Raw genomic sequence first — 21,849 nt, forward strand, 5'->3', positions numbered from 1 at the left:
ATGCTTCCCTCTCCATGGCTCCAAGGATTTCTCACTTCTGCAGAAATCTCTCCAAGTATACAATTCATGGTAGAAGGAAGACATTCTTACTAAGCATAAACCAGTCTTTAGGGACCTCCTGCAATAGTTAGAGAAACCTCTATTCCCATCCATATCCAAAGGAACTTCTGAGAGAACTTCAGCTTTTTTAGGCTTAAATCTTTCTTATGCTAGTAAACTACCAGCAATAAACATAAACCAAATAAGGCTCCATGTAATGTAACAGATTTTGTGTCTTAGCTCAAAAGCTCCAGCAGTTCTTAAAAATAGTAGTTGTAGGTTTTTTAAACATAATAAAAAATACCATTTCTTTTCTCCCACTTGGTTTTATTTAAAGAAACTACCTAGTGGTGTTACATGATATTTAAAGAAGATACAAATTTATATGGCCTAAAGCTACTGACTGTCATGGTGTAGAAAATTCCAGCACAAATGATTAAAGTTTCAACACAAATGACAAAAGATAATGGGAAGTGTCTGGTAGCCTAGCTAAATATATGTCTAATTACAGACAATGATGATGGTTTTTCATGTAATGTACTTACATTTTTCACTAAAAGAGTAGATTTTTTTTTGCTCCATTCCTTTTCAGCTGTGCCTTAGCCCATCTGTTTTTTTATATGCTCTTTTTTCCTTTAGTTTCGTTATCCTTGTCTTTGATGATCATATGGCAAAACCTGAGATCCTGTGTAGTGAATTCCTGACTGATATTGAAGTGGTCATGAAATAAAACTAAGATGATTAATCACTGTTAAAGGAACATTGATCCTTGACTTTAACATTACATCCGTAACATTTTCCTTAAAATATGAAATGTTTTAATTTCTTAGTTTTATAAAGTCTTATGCTTTTATCTCATTCCTGTCCATTTGGAAAACTTCTGAATCATATGTTTTATGGTGACTGACAACCTACACTTGACTCTATTAATCCCCATGAAAGAAGGAGCCAGTACCTGATTCCTTTACTAACAGCCATCCTGTCCTGTGATTATTTAGTGAGTTGACTGCTCAGAGTTAATCACCTACTGTGCAGAATAATTGTTACTTCATATGCCAGTACTGTGAACTTGGTTTTTTGATATTTCTTTCATATTTTGGTGATATAGCCGTTAAATGGTTACTCCTTTCATTTATTTTTTTTTTAATTCAAAAAGCCAAGTAATATCATGTTAAAGATAAAAAAGGTCCTTTACAGAGTTCTTGCCTGTATGAAGCTTCACATATATGCAAGCTCTATTTAGGACAGAATATAATAAAGACATTTAATATAGGAAAACTGTTGACAAATATTACAGAAAAATTCTTGTGGATTTTTTCAGCCAGATAATTTTCTGTCATTACAATAGCAACAAATTTCCAGTGTCACTGTCATGAAGGACTGAAGATAGCTGTGTTTTCAAGGCTGTCTTTGGCTACAAAGTTTAGCATCTCTCTGGCCATTAAACCTTACATACAGAAGTGCTGAAATGCAATGCAGATGTTATGAATCGATTGTAATCCTCTTCGTTAGTTAAATTTTCCCTCAACATATTGCATTAATTGCATTAGCAAACTGAAAACTTCATACCTTTTTGAATTATCAGAGTTTAGAAAACTATTCACAGACATTACATATTCAACTTTCTCATTGTTTCTAATGTTTCCAGTATGTTCATACTGTACAGGACTTTTTACAAAGCTCACCTTGTACAAAGGCTTGTCTGTGCTACATCCAAACATTTTGGCCAGCTATATTACCTAAACTGTGTTTCTTTCCTGTTCTTTTCTTGGCTGGCTGAGCTGAATTCTGTTAGATTCAGTTAATGTACACTGTGAAAAAAAGGCTCTCTTCCGCTTTTAGCATTACTTTTTCATGTATTACTTGACTTGAAAAGTTAAGTATTTCTCCTCCTTTCAGAATTATTTGCCAATTTTTTAATATTTTAGTCAAAATCCTTTATTTATTATTTATTTTTAGTATTTATACTAACTGATGTATAGTAGTGTCTGTCAGCACATATATTAAGAGGCTTTCTTGTCAGCAGGTCGTGTAATTGTAATTTTCTGAATTGTTGCCCTATTTAACACATATTCAGAGATACTAGTATGTAATTGACTTCAGGAATGCATATTATGGTGGTCAGTTTTTGAAGCCACTCAGGTTGGTTCACATGCTGTAATTATGCAGAATACTAGCATTCAGAAGTCTTAAAAACATTTTACTTGTAAAACAACTTGTTTAGATACTCATGAATTTTCTATCATCATGAATCAAAGACTTATTAGAGTAATTTAGCAACACTGGAAAATGTTACACCTATTTTCTATAAATGAAATGAGGCACAATGACGAAGCAGCAGCTTGCAGAGAAATTTGCTGTAGTGCCAGAAAATGAATAAAATCTCCTGCCACAGAATCTTTTTGTTGCTCTTCTAACAGAGCATGTAAAAACCGAATGCATATTTAACACCTAACTAAATATGCAATATTATAGTTAGACCTAGAAAAAGTAAAGCCCATGAGCTCATGAAAGGCCGTGTGTGTCCTGATGGTATTGTGTTTGAGAATAAATTGAAGCTTGCTTCACATATGATGGGTTGATCATGTTGATATTTCATCTCAAATCCAATTGACCTGACAGCCAACTCAATTCACATCTTTATCAGAGTGCTAGGAAGCTTTGCCTTCACTCTCCCTATAGGAAAATGTATTGTTTTACCAGAGAATTTGCAAAGATCAGAAGAGGGAAAGTATTCCACTTCAGTGCTTACTGAGATGGTGGGTGTTGGGGGGTGTTGTTGGTTTTTTGATTTTGTTCTTGCTAGGTACAAATTCAAGAATACGTGTGTTAAGTGCAATGCAATAATACTTCAGATCCAGAGCAGTGTGCCACCGGTGTTGCTTACTCTGAGATGGGTTCTGCATCAAGTTCAGGAGCCTGGCACAAACCTGGGCAGACTCAAGTAGAAAATCGCTGACTTGGAATGATCTGCAGAAAACCTCTTCACGTTCTGACAAGTCAAAAAAATCTGACCAAATATTTTTCCAATCGGACTCTTACTCTGGACATATAGTAGCCAAGGCCACTATTTCTCTACATCACAGGATACATTCAAGTGATGTAATCCGGAATAAGATTATTTGGTTTGTGCTTTGATAGTTCTTGTTCAACTAATATTTGGCATTATTTGTTTGTGTATATTCCTCTTTCAAGGTCAGTCTGACATGCACTGGAATGTTATTTAATTACAGCTCTAAATTTCGTAGGTGGACAGCTGAATAAAACTTCAGAAAGATGACCCTAGATCATTGCAGCAATGAATGCAACTATCACATTTATGCCAAAGTACTGGTTTATATACCTCTTTGTTGAATGTGGATCTTCTTTTTTAGTTATTCATTAATTCATTAATAATCTTTCACCTCCAGCAAATCTTTAAAGACATACAAAGTATTCTTCAAAGACATACATTTTTAAAAGCAACACTATTCTGGTTGACAAAGAACAAAATATAAATAGAAAATATTCTTTTTGTGCCAACTTATCCCTAGTCCAGGCAACAGTCTAGGCTATTTACACAAATCTTTAGAGATTCCTCTGTGCTATGCATTATACAAAATCAAACAAAAAGTTAGTTCCCCTGAGGCTCCTTTTAATCTACCTCTAAGAAAAAAAAGCAACACATAACTAATAAATGAATCAGCACTTTCATTGAAAGTTTTTGCTACTTTAATTATTTATCTGTGGCCATAAGCTTTATTTAAAAAAAAAAAAAAAATGAGTGTTTTAACAATGTCAATAAAGATTCACATTTTTTCCAAGAAGAAACTTATATGTGGAAAATGTAAATCACCGATATTTGCACCAGTCTGCCTCACTAGCCATTTGTTGATAATTGTAAATTACTTTCCCCAGAGTTCAGGGTTACTTCCTAAGTGTTTCATTAACAGAAGGCATTGAAAAGCACATGCAGGGATCTTCTTTGAGGAACACTGAGCAGCCTGCAACGATCAGTTCTACAGCCTTGCAATAACAAGAACAGAATTAATATCAGATGGATGATGCAGTCTTGATCTTTCTTGCACCCGGTCCCCCTTAAAATGTTGTCCCTGGTCTGCTAGGGTTAGGGTAGTGCAGGGCTGTAGTGATAGACTGATCACAACGGTGATTCAGATGCTAAATTTAGCATCATATTTTCAGACTTACTTCTTTTTAAGTTAGGAAAATGTAATCTTTGTACATAAAACACATCAAGCAAACTAAGAAATAAAATACCATTAAATGATACTGCTATGACTGTATAAAATTAAATGAATATTGTTAAATGTCTCATTCTTGCAACATCTTGAATTCAAAGTCCTAAGACCACATTTTCTGTACAGTGAAACTCTGTTTTACTGTATCAGAAAGTCTAGTAAGATTTCAACCTGTTTACCTCTCTCTTGCTTCTTTACTCTTTGTACAATGCTGAGTCTATATAGTTCGTAACAATACATATACCCATACACATTTTTCATTTTGAATCACGGAGTAAATGAAATTACATTGCATCTAATAAATATGTTGTCATCTAAATAGCACCTTCATTAGAGTTCTTTATAAATACTACTTTTATTAAGGCAATAGCATTCTGGCTGGTACCAGAAACAGCATGGCCAGCAGGACTAGGGGTGTGATTGTCCCCCTGTACTCGGCACTGGTGATGCCACACCTTGAATACTGGGTTCAGTTTTAGGCCCCTCACTACAAGACAGACACTGAGGTGCTGGAGCGTGTCCAGAGAAGGGCAACAAGACTGCTGAAGGGTCTAGAGAATAAGCCTTATGAGGAGCGGCTGAGGGAACTGGGGTTGTTCAGCCTCAAGAAAAGGAGGCTGAGGGGAGACCTTATCGCTCTCTACAGCTGCCTGACTGGAGGCTGTAGGCAGGTGGAGGTCAGTGTCTTCTCCCAAGTGACAAGCAATAGGACGAGAGTAAATGGTCTCATGTTGCACCAGGGGAGGTTTAGATTGGACATTAGGAAAAATTTCTTCACCAAAAGGGTTGTCAAGGCTTAGACCAGGCTGCCCAGGGAAGCGTTTGAGTCGCCATCCCTGGAGCTTTTAAAAGACATGTAGATGTGGCACTTACAGACATGGTCTAGTGGTGGACTCGGCAGTACAGGGTTAACAGTTGAACTTGATGATTAAAGGTCTTTTCCAATCTAAATGATTCTATGAATCCATATAGAATTTATTTAAATGCTGACTACTGTTTATTTATTTTCAGTAAAAATTCTGTACACTTTATTATGTGCAGCCTGAACCTTACAATTATATTGCGCCAAGATCTGAATATGCAACAGTAAGATTTGTAAACTGGTTTGCATTCCTAAAGGGTAGCCACAGCACAGAAGTACAAGTGCTAAAATGAACACACGCAAGCTCAGTATGAATGAGAAGGAAATGAACTGAAAATGCATGGAAAAATGAGGTAACCAAGGATTAATAAAACATACATCCAATATTCCCAAAGAATGAGATGCATTTCATCAATACTACTAATAAAAATTATTATGAAACTTTCCAATAAGGCCTAAGTGCCTAGCACCTATTGAACTAGATATAACACAAATGGAGGTAAAAGACAGATGTTACAATCTCTCTCACTCAAAAGATCTAACATTAAAAAAAAAAAAAATGTACAGCAGTAGAGTGTATCAGAAAAAGTATTTGCAGAGGTTCAGGAAATATTAATGCCATTGTACAGTGTACTCATGGGATTTTTGTCTGGATGTTCACAAAGTTCTAGCTATCCTTACTCAAGAAAGAAGAGTTAAAAAAGCAAAAGCAGCAGAGCAAGTTTCATAGCATGAACAGGGAAATGGGAAAGGTTGACTTTATAGGCAGTACTGAAAGAGCATGACTTGCTCATTTTACCAAAATGAAGGCTCATGTGTGGAGAGGAATTATGACTGATTTTTTTACATAACGAAGGCATGGTGTAGGAAGATGAGGTAGGATGGTGTCAGAAGAAAAGAGAATCAGCGGGGAGGTAGAAGAACTACATAAATTGCAAGATAGACTAACACAAGAACAAAATGTAAACCAGACAGAAATAAATTCAGGTTCAAAATTAGAGGAAGTATTCTGATATGACAGTACTCTGCTTCTGGAACAAGCTTCTGGGTGGCATGGTGGAGATAGAGGAACTGATACCTAATTTTTAGATGGCCCTGATCAGGATGGCACCCAAATAGCAGGGAGCTTAAGTTAAATCCCAGGGTTTTCTTGCATCTGTCACACTTCATATTGGTTCAAGATGTTCATTGAGTTTCACAGCAATGAACCCTGATGAAAGGACAGATCAGACACACAGAAAAAAATCCCCAACACTACTTCACAAACCTTTCAGAAATTAGTACAGGCTTGATGGAGTTTCTGTTCAGCTTTTGATCTCTACCTTCAAATTCCAGTGACATTCAAAAGAACTGACATGATAGTGTGAGTTCAAACACATGAAGAAAATCACAGTACTCATGTGCTGTAGTTTATTTTTCTACTAATGAATTTTCATAAAATATATTGCACAGTGTTTGCTCTTAATCCCTGAAATTTGACAGGGTATAGATTTTTATAGAGACAATCACCATGGTATCCAAACACTTTCTATATTGGGACACTTCAACACTTGGCTTGATCAAAAAAACTCTTATAATGGTTCTCCAGAAGAGTGTCAATACTTTTATGCTGATTTTACTGTGTAAAAATGGATACACACATTTTCAGCTAGAAAAAAAAGTCAATATTACAATAATATAATTGAAAACATTCGAGTGACACATATCTTCCATGCTTTCTCTGTTGCTGGAATTAAAAGAATTGAGCCAGACAAGACCCTCAACTCTGTATTCCAGAACATCTACCAAAATGTTAAATACAAGGTCAGAAGAAAATATATTCAGCAGCTTCCACTTGTTAGGTTTTTTTCTTCTACTTGCTATGGCTGAATGAAAATAGTCTAAGGTCAAAAATTGTTCCCAATATAAAGCAAAAGCTGTGGAAGATAAATTTAAACTGAAGAAAATAATCTCATTAACTATGCTAAATATGTTAGTTGTGCTCCTTAATCTTGAAGAAAAGGTCATCACTTAGATTTTGTTCTGTTAATAGCTGCAGGATGACTCAGAATAAACAGGAAAGCTAAAGCAGCATGTTTAGTAGGTCTGACAGCTATGGGTATAGATCTGTTCACAGGGAAAGACTTGCACTGCACAACACAAATATATACGGTGCAACAACTTCTTGACTACTGCAACATCTCATGGTGCTGCAGATATGAACAGACATCAGGTACACTGGAGCAATATGGCTGAATGTAGGATTAGGGACCAGTAATCACCTGTACATACATTGCCTTTTCTCTTAGAGAAAATTGGTTATCTTTTGCAATGATTTATTTCCTTCCTTGGAGGTCTTGATAATGGCAAGGCTTTGCAGACAGTGAGGAATAGGCAGAAATAATTTGAAATATATACCATGACACCTCAAAAGGCCATATCATATTATTCAGACGTATAGACTTTCCCAAATGGGACGGTCTTTCTTTACAAGACATAGGCCAAGTGTTAATTTCCTGGAAGTTTCTGAGGAATCTCCATAAGTTTAGCTCAGGAGAAAAAAAAAAAAACAGAATAAAACCCTGCCAATTTCTTAATTATTTTTTACACATTTCCCCAGGAAGGGGATTAATTTGCATCTCTCTTGCAAACAGCTATTCATGCAAGTCATTGTTTCAGTAAATTTCTGGCCTAATTCAACAAATATTTTACTGAAAGTTCAGCTACAGAAGTGTTATTAAAACCTTTATTTCACACAACACAATGGTTCTACAAAAGTATAAGCCATATTCTTAAATCACTTCTTTCCATCCTTGCTCCAGCAGAGTAGTACTTTATTCCATAAATAGCATATGTCTGCATGCCATTTACTTTTTTTGTGAAGGCAAACTATGTTTCGTCTCCAAGATGTATTTATTTTATTGAATACAGTAATCCAGAGACTACTGCATAGTTTGTATAAGAGTTGCAAAGTCTAGCCTAATATGCTCGCTAAAACTGGAAAAATTATTAACTATTACCATATTATTATATTACTTATGCACCAAGTTTCCATCTTTCACTCCCAAAGTAACAGCAACCTAAGATTACAGAAGTTAAGGAGCTCTGGATATTATATAAAGGCATAACTGAAACATTGGTTAGATGACTGCTGCATTGATGGCTGATAAAATGTTATAAAACTTTAAAAATAATAAAATGGTTACCAAAGGAAATTTAGTAACTAAGAAAGAAAAAATCTTTCATTGCTGTAAGAACAGAAGAATTTGTTCAAAATTTCTACCTCAGCACTTCACTGATAAGTACCATAAATGTCTTCAGAGAAAAGGAAACAGTGCAATTGGCTATTTACAGATATGTCAGAAAATTCAGAGATGCAATTTGTAATGTAATCTTGTAACTCAAAATAAAAATCAAGTGTGCTACAGAGCATCAGTGTGAGATTAAAAGGGGAGAAAAAATTAAGAGCAGGATATGGAAAGTCCCCCCAGTCCACCAGAATGGTGTATTATATTTCCTTATCTTTTTTTCCAAGCTTTTCAGTATGCAAAGACGAGTGTAATCAGGGAAAGCAGCACACTAGTTACAGAAATGCTTCAAGCAGAATGAAGTGTGGGCACTTTGCTGATCTGATTGGAAGACATATTCTTGAAGAAAGACTTTTTTTTCAAACAAAAAAGAAGCATTTTAAGCCATCCTGTGGATAGCATACTAAATATAGACAAAAGTGGATGAAGCATCTTTCTAACCTCATGCATAAGGTCCTAAGTAACTAGCAAGAGACCTTTGTTCTGGGCAGGAAGACCAAATATGAGCAAAGATCTCCCTCTTACCATGCAAGCAACTTGTTCAGAGTGCTGTAAAATTAATCCTCCATTTTTCCTTGAAGAACAGATGAGCTTGTTTTTCAACTATTTGCATTTACAGAAGAGAATAAATAGGAGAAACTGTCTTTAAAACAACTGGAAGGTTACCCTGATCATATAGTATAAATAACCTTGGTTTCTGACTCACCCAGAGAAAAGATCTGTCATGGTTTAACCCCAGCAGGCAGCTAAACCCCACACAGCTGCTCAGTCATTCCCCTCCAGTGGGATAAGGGAAAGAACAGGAAGGGTAAAAGTGAGAAAAATCATGGGCTGAGATAAAGGTAGTTTAATAGGTAAAGCAAAAGCCACACACACCAGCAAAGCAAAATAAGGAATTTATTAACTGCTTCCCATGGGCATGCAGGTGTTCAGCCATGTCCAGGAAAGCAGGGCTCCGTCATGCATAACTGCTACTTGGGAATACAAAAGAAAATGTAATTCTGAACATTCCCTTCCCCCCACCCCCAGCCCTTACTCCATCTTCCCCCAGATTTTATTGCTGAGCATGACACCGTATGGCATGGAACATCCCTTGGGTCAGTTGGGGTCCGCTGTCCCAGCTGGGTCCCCTCCCAGCTTCTTGTGCCCCACCCCAGGCCACTCGCTGGTGGGGTGGGGTGAGAGACAGCAAAGGCCTTGGCTCTGTGCAAGCGCTGCTCAGCAGTAACTAAAACATCCCTCTGTTATCAACGCTGTTTTTATCACAAATCCCAAACTTAATCCCATACCAGCTACTATGAAGAAAATCAACTCTATCCCAGCCATAACAAGTACAAAAAGCCAGAAAAATCTCCAAAAAAAGCACCAATTATTTTATTCAATAGTATTTTCTATCCCCAAAGTCCACTTTCCTAGGCTTCTTGGAAGTATCTTCCAGACACTAAATTATGGGCAAAAAAGAAATTACCTTCTTGTCCTGCCTAATGTAGCTGCTTCTCAAAAACTGTGTCTATTTTATTATGGAACATTCCATTGGACCTAATTATTTTTTTAAATGTTTTAAACAAGTAATTTAGATATTTTAATATTCCTCACTGGACACTCTGAAAATGTCAACTGTTTGTAACTTCTTGCTACAGACCTACTTTTTTAAACTGGGGAGCTCATTCAGTTGTATCTCATGTCGGATGTTTAAAATGGCCGGAAAAAAATTCAGATGGAAACAGCTTTCAGTACAGAAGGTAATCTATCAAGTCTAATCCTTTGTGAAAACATTTTTACAGTTGGTTGGTTGTTGGGTTGTTGTGGATTTTTTTTTTTTTTTTTTTTTGGGGGGGGGGAAGTAATAAAAAAGGGAAGAAAATCTGGCAGAACAAAAGCATGAATTAAACCTTCTCCTTTATTCTTTCCTCATTGTTTCAATTAGTTAATCTATCTGTAAACAAATGCAGTGGTCAGATTAAAATATAATCCCTGTTTCCTTGCTATTTAAAGCAAACAGTCAGACTTTGTACTGGCCCCTTACAGCACAGATAAGTCAGAACCCATAGATCTGTGCAAAGAGGCAAGATCACATGGGAATTTAAGGATCTGCCTGTGAAAACTGCTGTGAAAAACTCTTGGTCTCTTCTTTTCAAGTCATGGGACCTTGTGGATGTCTGTGGATATTTTTGTACCAGTGTAATTATTCCCAGAAAGGACACCTCAAAACATTTCTTTTCCAAAACTTGCTCTGTCCTATGACAGCTGCTGACCTAGTGACAGTTACTGACAATGGCTTAAGAATAAAAGTGTCACTGCAAGGTAAGAATCTTTTGAAAAGACATCTGTCAGCTGTTCTTTTCCAGCTATAATAAATATTTTTTGTTGTTGTTGTTACCTTCTGTTTAGCAGAACCCAGTGACCAAATGATAAAATTGCAGCTGAAATTCAATAGCAAAGTGAGAAGTAAAGCAAGCAGGAAAAAATATCGTTAGTGATGGATGCTGAGGACTCCATGTCAACCATTATCACTAAGAAAAAAATATGAGAACTATTGTGGATAATCCTCTGAAAAAGTCCAGGAAATACTCAACCAACAGTTCAGGTAGTAACTGGATGTTGGGGTTCATTCCAGAAAGAATTGAGAATAACCTACAAGAAATCATTATGTCACCTTTTGAACACACGCAGTTTCCACATTGGAATATTTCACAAAGGTCTGGTCAAACCATTGCAAAAATAGTATACTAGAAGATGAACAGAACTATAAAATATTTTACACGACAGGAAACTACACAGACTTCAGCTGGCAAAGGAATATTTGCAGGAAAGGATCTTTAAAATCACTATTGACATAGAAAAGGAAGAGAAAGATTATTCTTTATATGTCATAACAAGATAACTAAAGAACATGCTAGGAAAATATCAGGCAGCAAGTGTAGATCAAACATGAAATGAAATAAAATTAAATGTAACTGTGGAATTTATGTCTGCAGGATTCTATGAAAGCTTAAAATACAGGCAGGCCTCCAGATAGGTCAGACATACTCATGGGGTGTATTTCTGTTGCTAGGTACTACATATGGCTGGTTATCAATGCAAGCCAGAGACCTTATGCTGTAGAAAACTTATTCAGCAGTCCTTCCAAAAGACAGACATGCATTTCATCAGCATGAATCACATGGTCTTCCAATCCTAATCTTACATCCCAACTCAGTGAACTACAAGAGTAATGGCGAGCCTCTACTTAATAAAAAAAGTCACTTAGGGTAAATTTAAACTTGATGGGTGAGGGTACAGCTATGGATGTTGTTTACCTTGACTTCAGTAAGGCTTTTGACACTGTCTCCCATAACATCCTCACAAAAAAATTATCATATGAATCATGGGCTGGATGAGCAGTGAGGTGGATTGAAAACTGACCAAATGGCCGAGCCTTGAGGGTGCTGATCAGTGGTACAAAGTCTCGCTGGAGGCCAGTAACTAGCAGTGTACCCCAGGGGTCAATATTGGGGTTTAACATCCTCTTTAATGATCTGGATGGTGAGGCAGCAAGTTTTCTGGTGACACAAAGCTGTGAGGACTGGCTGATAGGCCAGAGGGTTGTGCTACCACCCAGAGGGACCGGGACAGACTGGAGAAATAAGGTGACAGAAACCTCATAAAGTTCAACGGTAAGAAATGCAAAGTCCAGCACTTGCTGTAGGAATAATCCCAAGCACCAGGACATGCTAGAAGCCAACTGTTTGGAAAGCAGCTTTGAAGAAAAGGACCTGCCATTCCTGGTGGACACAAAGTTGACCAGGAGCTAGCAACACACCCTTGCAACAAAGAAGGCCAATAGTGGGGTTAATTTCAAATGCACTGTTATAACTGCAATGCCCTGAACATGCAGGAAACACGTTCAGATGTGACTACATTCCTCAGATCAACAGCAAGTCTATCACTGGACTGGCTGACTCTCCTTTCAGCAGAATTTCTCAGTCTTCTTGATACTGCTTTGAAAGACATTTTGAGACTTTGGCCAAGGTGTTGCTCCCCGTCTACTTTCTAACATTTCAGAAACATATAAATAGGGCATGTCCATAGAACATGTCTTTTTTAAGCTATTGCGGTACACTGACAAAGCGTGCATTTTTGTAACTACATAAACATAACTGGACCGGAATATGTCAGTCTTTTGCTTCTGTTGGAGGTTATACAACTTTGTGAGAGAAGACAACTTGTTCAAATATTTTATTTTATTTAAAAAAAAAATGCATGATCTCTTAAAATTAGGAAGTATTTATACACAAAATCACAGAATTGCTGAGGTTGAAACGAAGTCAGCAGAATAGGTTGTTTTCAATGCTATTATCTCCATAATGTAATCTTATGTCCAGATACTGTGAGGAACAGTACCATTATATGTTTTGGTTTTCTCTTTAATGGCTATTTTTCAAAATATGCTTTTAATACATGTCTTCAGTGAAACATTATAGTACAAGTTATGACACAGCTGTTACTGGGTCATCAGTTTGATTAGTTGCTCGCCCCAGCTGAAGGGAATTCACCTGCTCTTACATGCTACTCAGGAAACAGCGCAGTTAATAGCCTTCCTAAGAACTAAGAACTGAGTAATTTCAGACTTCAACAAACACTGCCACATAACTTAGAATTCCACAGTAGCTTCTAATACACAAGGAAGCCACACACACAGAAAAAAAAAAAGAAGTGGGGGCTGTTCTTGCACTTCCAAAGCAGGTTCTCTTATGTCAATATCCTGCATTTTGACTAAAGATTTCCAGAGATATTGGAAAATTTCTGGGTATCTATCTGATTAATTACACAAAGAGAAATGAGAAGGATGTTAAGGAGATCTTGACAGGTATGTGTACCAACATAGCAACAACCCAGTCCTCTTTTAAAAGCCTGAAAATTAGGAAGTACTGCACACTCAGCAGTAACCTTATCTACTGCAGATGTTACAATAAGACTGTCTAGTTCACACAGGCAAAAGTTTTTAAGAGTAAGTATTTGTAACAGTACCTGCTTGAAAGAAAATTGCCTGTTTAACATTCTGCAGAATGCTGGTCCAGCAACTTGTCCAATCTAGAAGAAAAATGAATTTGTGTAGGCATAATATGTAAAAAAAAAAAAAAAAAAAAAGTCTGCTGAAAGCATCAATATAGAAAAGAGAAAATATAAATAACAAATGTAATAGTCTGTCCATCCATGCAGCACTGTCTGAATATGAAAAGTATTTGGGCAGTAGGAACAAATGTAATTGTCTTAGAGTACCTGCAATGATAGTTTAATGTACATGTGCTGAGGTCAGAACAGCCTGATACAGCCTGAAAATGAACTGGACAACTATCTCACAATGAATAAAGGGACAAATCTGAGCCACTAGGAGAACGAGTACCTGGCCATGTCTTATTTTACTAGTGTTTTACAGCAAGAAACATGAATGTTTGTGCAGTTTTAATTTGCCTCTAAAATGGGCAATGACGTCAGACTGGAACAGGATGCTCAGATAGGTTGCGGAGTCACCATCCTTGGAGATAATCCTGTCCTGGGTTCTAGGTGGCCCTGCCTGGGCTGGGAGGTTAGACCAGATGACCTCTAGAGGTCCCTTCCAACCTTGGCCACCCAGTGATATGATGATTCTGTCAACATCTGCAGACTCCTAACCAGTAACACAGACATAAGCAGAAGCATGGAAGGAAAACAAAATGAGAATCAAATTGGTGAAAATGCTAGCTAATACATCAGGAAAGCTATAACCTGAATTTTCATTGACTGACATATAGAAAAAGGGAAGATATTCCTGAATTTAGACCATACGAAAAGAGATTTAAAGTTTGAAATAGAATAAAAACAGGCAAAACACCTAGTCCAGTCCCAGGCTGCTTTGAAATAGGACAGTGTGTCTGCAGTACCAAAGACAAAACTAACTGGAGAGGTCTTTCACAGCCTGGCTTGATACTATTGTTTGTAACTAATAAATTATGCATTGTAAAGGGAATATACTGGAGTGTAGCTGGCCATCCACGAGGATTATAGAAAGTAACAAGCTGTCTCCTCAGGACATGAAAATGAAAATGACCTATCAAGTTCACCTTCTCCCTTAGGTCCTCCCTTCTCTAGATGAACATAAAGGGAAAGGAGAACAGGATGGAAGCGTGAAGCACAAAGGACAGTGTTTTTATAATTACTTCTAGGGGTTCTTTTTGCTAACGGGCCCAAACCCAGCCCTTGATTGGCATGATTCCATCTTCCAGGTTATTGTCTGAATTGTAATACTAGGAAATAACTCAACTGGATTCCTGTCTTTGACCTACTAAATAAATTATTTATACAATGGAGCACTGCCATCAGGAGGCATCAGAATCTCCCACACCAAAGTACCCAGCATGTATTAGGACATTCTTCCGTGCTGTGAAAAATATAAACTCAAACCCCATCAGTTTGCAAAAGGGAATCCTGCCCATTGCCCACACCGTGCAGGAAGGGGCAGGATTTTGTAATCATCAACACAGGCTTTAAGCACCCCAAGTACTCCACTCTTTTCTTCCAAAAAGAAATTATGTAGTGAGTTCAACAGGGCTTCTAAAGCTTCAGGTCCTTTCTCCTGCCCCCAGATCTCTCTGTGATTTAGCAATACGACCATTGCAGATTACCAGGTGTCCATTTAAGGGAGGCTAGGATAACCACAAATGCCTGGTTAGCAATACATTTTCTGTGCTACTACAAGCAGCAGGATTTGAAAACATGCAAAAATCCATGTGCTTGCAGAAAACCTTATGCAGGAAGCTTTCTTAGACAGGTTTTACAAAATACCACACAGAGTGAAAATTTCTTGACTGCTTGTCATAAGCCACACATTGCTAATGCCTAGCATAAGGGGCCCGCACAGCAGCGGTGTCTATTTGAAGCAGGCCAATTGGAGCTACATCCTCCCAGTCACCAGAAAGCTCTGCATAGCCTTTCAGTACACCAACACAGCTACCCCCCAAAAAAGCTAAGATTTGCTGGTATTTTAGCAACACCATACATTTATTCAATGGGATGAAGACAACTTGTTGCAAGGGTGCAGTGAAAGTAGGGATACACCCTGGGTATGTTGAACCAGGGCCACCGTCCCTGCTGGGCAGTGCCTATACCTACCGGGTGCAGCGCCACTGTTCTGGAGGCAGGCAAGCAGGGCAGGGTGGTGACAGCAGAGGGTCCTGTCAACAGCCCAGTGATCATCAGGTAACAGCAAGACAGCACTGAGGTCAAGCCAGGAAACTCAGGCAACAATCCAGAAACAGGAGCAGAGGCAGACAGGGCTCAGGCAGGACTGGTAATCCTGGACAAGGGTTAAATGGAGCCCTCAGTCAGGAGGTGTTGGGAGGTCCCAGGTGAGGCTGGTCAAGGCTATCAAGGACTACTTGTGCCCTCAGAACACCTACATCTGTATGTAAGGTGTACTTTTCTGCACCTAAGAATCGTGTGCAAAAATACTTGTTATTCAAACCAAAGTACAGACCTCAAAAATAGAAAATGGAAAGTACTGGGCTGTAAAATAATAGTATGCTGCCCTTTGCAAGCTTAGCTCACTGTAAAAGAGTTGTTTTCACATTTCCCAATGAAACTCTCTGACATAGCTAAATTGATTTACAAAAGCTTTTAACATAAAAATGTGTTGGATTTTAAAAACTGCTCATTTTCTAGTACTCTCAGAAAACAGAGGTTGTGTGCACACTCATTAGGGCAATAAGCAATTCATCAAAACAATGGTGTTTCTATAATGTTAGCTGTTGGTAGCAATATGCAGAAAGCATAGAGCAGGAGCAGGTGCCTAAGCCTTAAGGAAAATTCAACAATAATGCTTCTATCCTGCTTTGAATTTCCAGAATATATTCAATTATCTCATTAACTACTGCTAGCTGTGGTGGTAGCACAGGTGGGACAGTGAAATGTCTCTGATTCGTAATTCTCACCCACCTAGTCTGTACTAGGAACTTATATCAGCATTCAACCCCTTTCCTGCTTGCCTCACTGGTCTTGTCCATTTTCAATATCCAGTTGTCTTATTTTCCTACACTAGTACTCAATAAACTCATTTTCCTTTAAAAAAAAAAAAAAAAAAAGGAGTCTTGGTATTCTACTGGCATTTGAAGGCAGCATTGCAATGTGATGTTTTCAAACAGTGTTGCTGAGGATGAATGCATGACCCAGCTCCTGAAGAAGACTGATAATTGCTACCAAGATCTGCCTGGGTTACTTGTAGCTTATCATGTCTTATGCTGGTTGTTTTGCTTGTGAATTTTATATATAAAATCAGTAAGTATGGGAAACCTTCCATTCTCCACCACTCTGTGATGCAGATGTTACAATAACACTGTCTAGTTCAGTTTTTCTTTCTTTTTTCAAATGATTGGGGACCATCTTACATCAGTCAATTCTGGCCTCCTGGAATAATCAAAACCTCTTTAAAAAACAATAAGCTCGCTTGAAATTTTATCTGTTTGCTAATGGAATTTGCTGATAGTGATTGCCTGTTCATAGCTTTTATTACTTTCTTCCTGTATTTTCTAATAAAATTTAGATCTGCAATATATCAATAGGCATATGATCAAGCTTGTTTATAAAAAGAGTATGTACTAGATGGAAAAAATCAATACACTAACTTTGTATCCTAACAACTGATTTATAGTAGCATTTGATATTAACTTCATATAGTTGCTTCAACATTCAGTTCATAAGGGGGGGGGGGGGGGGCGGGGATGGCGGGGAAAGCTTCTCCTGTGTTAAGGAAACAGATACTATACAGACAAACTTCTGTAACTGATATGTGTTGTTTAAAAAAAAAAAAAGCCTACTAGCCTAAACTTTTACCTAGAATTACTGCATGTTTTCATTGTGTTCTTGAATGAATGACACCTCTGAGTCTTATCTCATATAAATAAACAATCAGACAGCATTTTTTTTAGGCCAAAAGACAGACTAACATAAGGGCAACAATTAACTTTTTTAAAAGTACATTCAGCAGTCATTTTCCAGTACCACTCTAGAAACCAGATTATCTTCTTTCTCACAGTAAAGGTGACTTTCCATTACTTAATTTCATACACCTCACTTCCTTAGAGATTTTCCAAATAAGAGTAGCTCTGTGCCTCACAGTCTTTTTCTGACCCAACAACAAAATATGTGTTAATGACTGAAAAAAAACCCTAACTGACTGACAACATTTCTGAAGTTTTAGTAACCCTGCTAAGTATCATGGTTGCTGCCTAAAATCCTTTGACTTTGAAACTATTTATTTGAGTAGATTAGTTTGCTCTTAGGCTAGAAGAAAAGTCCAGAAGCGCAGGAATAAAAAGAAGAGCAATGAAAAGGACATGCCAGATTACATGACACTTTCATTTCAGTTGGAGACCCAAATATTAGCTGCCTCCCACTCCGATTTCAATTTTGTTGTGTTATCAACCATAACACCATTTCAGACAAACAATGCTATCAACACTAAATCTACCACACATGACAAACCTACATTTATAAATTATTGTAAGATATCCATATTTTCCTGGGAATATCTGCATGAATCATAAATCTGAATGTTAAATTTTGTATCTGTATCTCCTCTGTATGGCATCTTTTGTCTGTATACTTGATGAGCTTAACAGTAATTTTAACAAGACTTCGATATGTAAAACAGACATTTATAGCTGAAACATCTCAAATTACCCCTGGATATTTTACATAGTAGTACAAGAAAAAGAAAACAGTGATTTTGCAAATATGTCTCTCTCTCAAAAAGTCTGCTGTCTTTTTAAGGATCTTCCCTGCTGTCAAAGAATTTGAATGCTGAAGCTTCTGAAAAACTAGTGGCATGGCCCCAACTGTTCAGTGGAGAATTTATTTTCATTTCAAACTCATTAACTTCTTGAAAACAACAGCTTTTGAGCAGGAAGCTGGTATTCCATTGCTACAAATGTAAGTTATGATCCTGAACCAAGATGAGAGCCCAGTCCATAAGGCAGAAGTTAGATGAGAGACAGCGCTGGGCTCTGTGAAAAGAGGCCTTTAAATAAAACACAATAAATACAAATGCTGTCTTCTTTTACAGTCTAGTTCTACAGCTGTGCTCAAAAAGCATGAACCATGAACCACATGATGAATGTGTGTAAATAGTTACTGAGACTTTGAGTAAAGGTCAAAGTATATAATATCATTCAGTCAATCAGTCGAGCAACTGTTTCCATTGATTTTCACAGATTGCTCTTTGGATGCACAGATGTACGATTTAAACCATTTACTGCTGTAAGTTATTGAACTTGGTCACAATGGTCCTTCCCCATACTTCAGCTTTGTACTTCACATGTCATCTTAGCATCTCATTCTTGAAATATGACAAACTATTCTTCTTTATATTAACTTTCAGTAGTTCTTCAGAGATAGCAGAATTATTTGCATGTGAAGTTATATATGTGAATGATTTCAGAGGTTCAAGACCTTATTGTGTAAGTATTTGGGACATGCACTATGTGTAAGATATATTTAAATTGTATGGTTGAACTTGGTCCTATATTTGAGAACATAATACACAAATAATCAAACTTTTTTAAGTTCACCTATTATCATTTCTTGAACTCTTGTTAACAGTAATTGTTATGGTGCTTTGATGTGATGACACTTCGGGATTCATCTTGTGTAAGGAAGGAAATCTTAAAGCAGCTGCTGCAGCCCTTGACCAGTTGAAAAATATTCAAGCATGTCAAAATCTATCTCAGTTATCACTGTTCTTACTATTACCTGTCATCCTCCCCAGCCAGCTCCCACTTCTCTATTTGGCTGGGTTTTGCTACCTATCAGGAACTTTTTCAGTGGACCATCCAAAGCAGTAAACTTTTTTTCCTTCATGTGTACAGTACCTGAAGGATACTTAGAACTCTTTAATATTAGTAAAAAAAGCAACTTCAAATATCTTGGAATTCAGACCACTGAATTTCTACAAGATTTCTTTCTTCCTCTGCCTGAGGAAACAGGTCTAAACTCTTGAGAAACATATTTTGCTAAAATGTTCAACCAGCTCTGTCTAAGTTTAAGAGCCAAAGAATAACTATGAAAACTGTTTAAGAGAAAAAGGCACCACCAATTTCCTTGAAATTGTATCTGAATAGCAGTCTGCTTTTCAATTTGCTATAGTTTCCAGTAGTTATGCACATATGAAGATGGCTATACGTTAACATTTCCTCCCTCTTTGTCATTACAAAACATTTCTAGAGCTACCAAGGGAGAAATAAAGCAATTTCAGTTTCAAGCAAAACAGCTAAAGATGGAAACTGATACCATTCCAGACCACTTTCTATTGTTTTCCTGGTAAGTTTGGCACGTTGAAGGACTTTTTATTTTGCAATTTGACCCTACCTTTAGCTTCAGAATTAGCTCAATGTATTTGTTCCCTTGTTGTAGCCTCAATATATGTCAGTATTTTCACTTGCATGGATCAAGTGCTCTCAAACTGTGAGGTTAGCTTTCCTGATGTGACACTGATCTCTTCCAGAACAAGATGTACCAAGCAGGGAAAACAACAAAGCCAGCATTCTTTTTCTCTTATTTTTCTCTATTTGGGATACAACAAAACTAGGATTATCTAACTTATGATGAGCAGAATAGCTGGTTCATGGTTTTGCTGATTTCCAAGCAGAAACAAACTGGCAAAGCAAGAAAAAACAGCAGGTATGTACATCTAGATGTTGTAACATCACAACAGTATGCTATTTCCAGACAACTATTAGAAAGAAGTTAATCCACCAGGTATTTACATGTTTGTTTACCTCAACAGAGAAAACATATTAGGTTGGCTTTATTTTGCAACTTTCTGATTTATATTTTTTCCCCAACTTAACATTACTTTTATCAATAAACCATTAGATCAGCTTTCCAAAGGTATATGTTAGCTATTAGTTAGAGGGGGAATAATTATGAAGAAAGTTGCTTGTTGAAGGATTTCTGGAAGAGTTAGATTCTCTCCAACTTTGAAATCCCATATTTTAAACTGGACACTCAAGCCAGGTATGCAGGTATCCAGGTATGGGGTGGACAAGTCATATTAAGAACCAAAAGCATGGAAATAAATCATGTAATTAGAATTGCTTCCTCACAGGGGTAGACCAGATGAAATATGGATGAAATAAAAGATTAGGAAGAGAAAGGATTACAATTATGTATCAGCCTGCCTGCTAAAATGAATTGTCCCATTTTATACAATATCTAGTGCTTAATCTGACCTTGTTTTCAGCTTTTTAAAATCAAGGACATATTTCTTCCCTTAGGTCAAGATCCCCAGCTCTCAATTCCCATGTCAAAGACACCTTCAGCTACTGCCAATGGCAGGTCTTGAAATACAAATGATAAATATTTTACTAAACAAAAAAAAGCTAAATATACCTAATATTTCCCTATTTCTAAATCTTAGTTGTATTTAATCAAGTGTCTTTATAAAAATATTCTGTACTTGGTTTGAATATATTTTTTTAATCTGTATAAACTAGGTATCATAAATTTTCAGGTATTCTGTTTATTCCCTCCTCTGCTCTATAGCAAATCCCTTCATTTTTTTCCAGTAAGCAACACTCAGACTTCATCCTGAAAAACCTCATTCTTCAGTTTAACCAAGACTTACCCCGCTATAAAAAGAGGGTTTCTGAGCCTTTGCATAAGTTCCCATTAGCAAAGTAAATTTCATCTTCGGTAAAGAGCTTCAAAATTTTTTTGTGTGGCAACTTACACTGAGTTTGCTCCTGTGAACTCAGATACTGTGAATTTTCCAGCAACTTTCTGCAGAAACCTGCTTGTTCATGCCAAAAAAAGAAACATACATTTCTTATGTCAGTCAATTATTAAAGATAAACCTGCTTATAATTTAAGTTCAGAAGCTTCCTGGCTCCTTTAGAGCTCAAGAAATATTTTGTTCTTCTCTCTCTCCCTCTCTCTCTCTCTAATTTTAATCATGTCACTGGTTTTGGGTAACAGTGAAAGATCCATTTTTACATATAGGTTTATATATAAATGTGTTTAAAAGGCACTTACCATTATGAGGAAAATTTAAGAAAAGACAAATACACTTTCTAATATAATTCTGAAGTAAGCAATAGTGAGGCTGGAGAAATCTTTTTATCAGTTTTTCAGTAGTTACCCTGACGGAGCAGCTTTTTTACTTCCTTCTTGTGTGCTGTGCTACACAAGAAGAAAAGCCTTAGCATATATGCAGCTAAAATAGTAAAATCAAGCACTTAAAAATGTGAAAATCAAGGAACTGGAGCCACATTTGTGATTTAAAATTTGTTCCTTTTTAGACATATATTATTTATCATAAACTGTCATTACTCAACTACTTTGAACATTTTCCACATTATTCTGGCTTAGTAAGTAGTCATGACACAAGTGGGTAAATATTTAGTGGCAAACT

The 21,849-nt window shown here is 36.9% G+C and overlaps 1 protein-coding gene across 5 annotated transcripts in view; it reads left to right on the top strand.

Moving 5' to 3' along the window:
- GRIA4 (glutamate ionotropic receptor AMPA type subunit 4) overlaps window positions 1-21,849 on the top strand; it is a 275,697-nt gene continuing 253,848 nt past the window's right edge. For all 5 annotated transcript variants that reach the window (XR_013926315.1, XM_080377063.1, XM_080377062.1 and 2 more), the window contains exon 1: window positions 1-21,849. This exon is cut by the window's right edge and continues 14,175 nt beyond it. The gene's annotated coding sequence lies outside the window, so the exon portion shown is untranslated.

Source organism: Falco punctatus, assembly GCF_963210335.1.
Source record: "Falco punctatus genome assembly, chromosome: 2".
Taxonomy (NCBI): Eukaryota; Metazoa; Chordata; class Aves; order Falconiformes; family Falconidae; genus Falco; species Falco punctatus.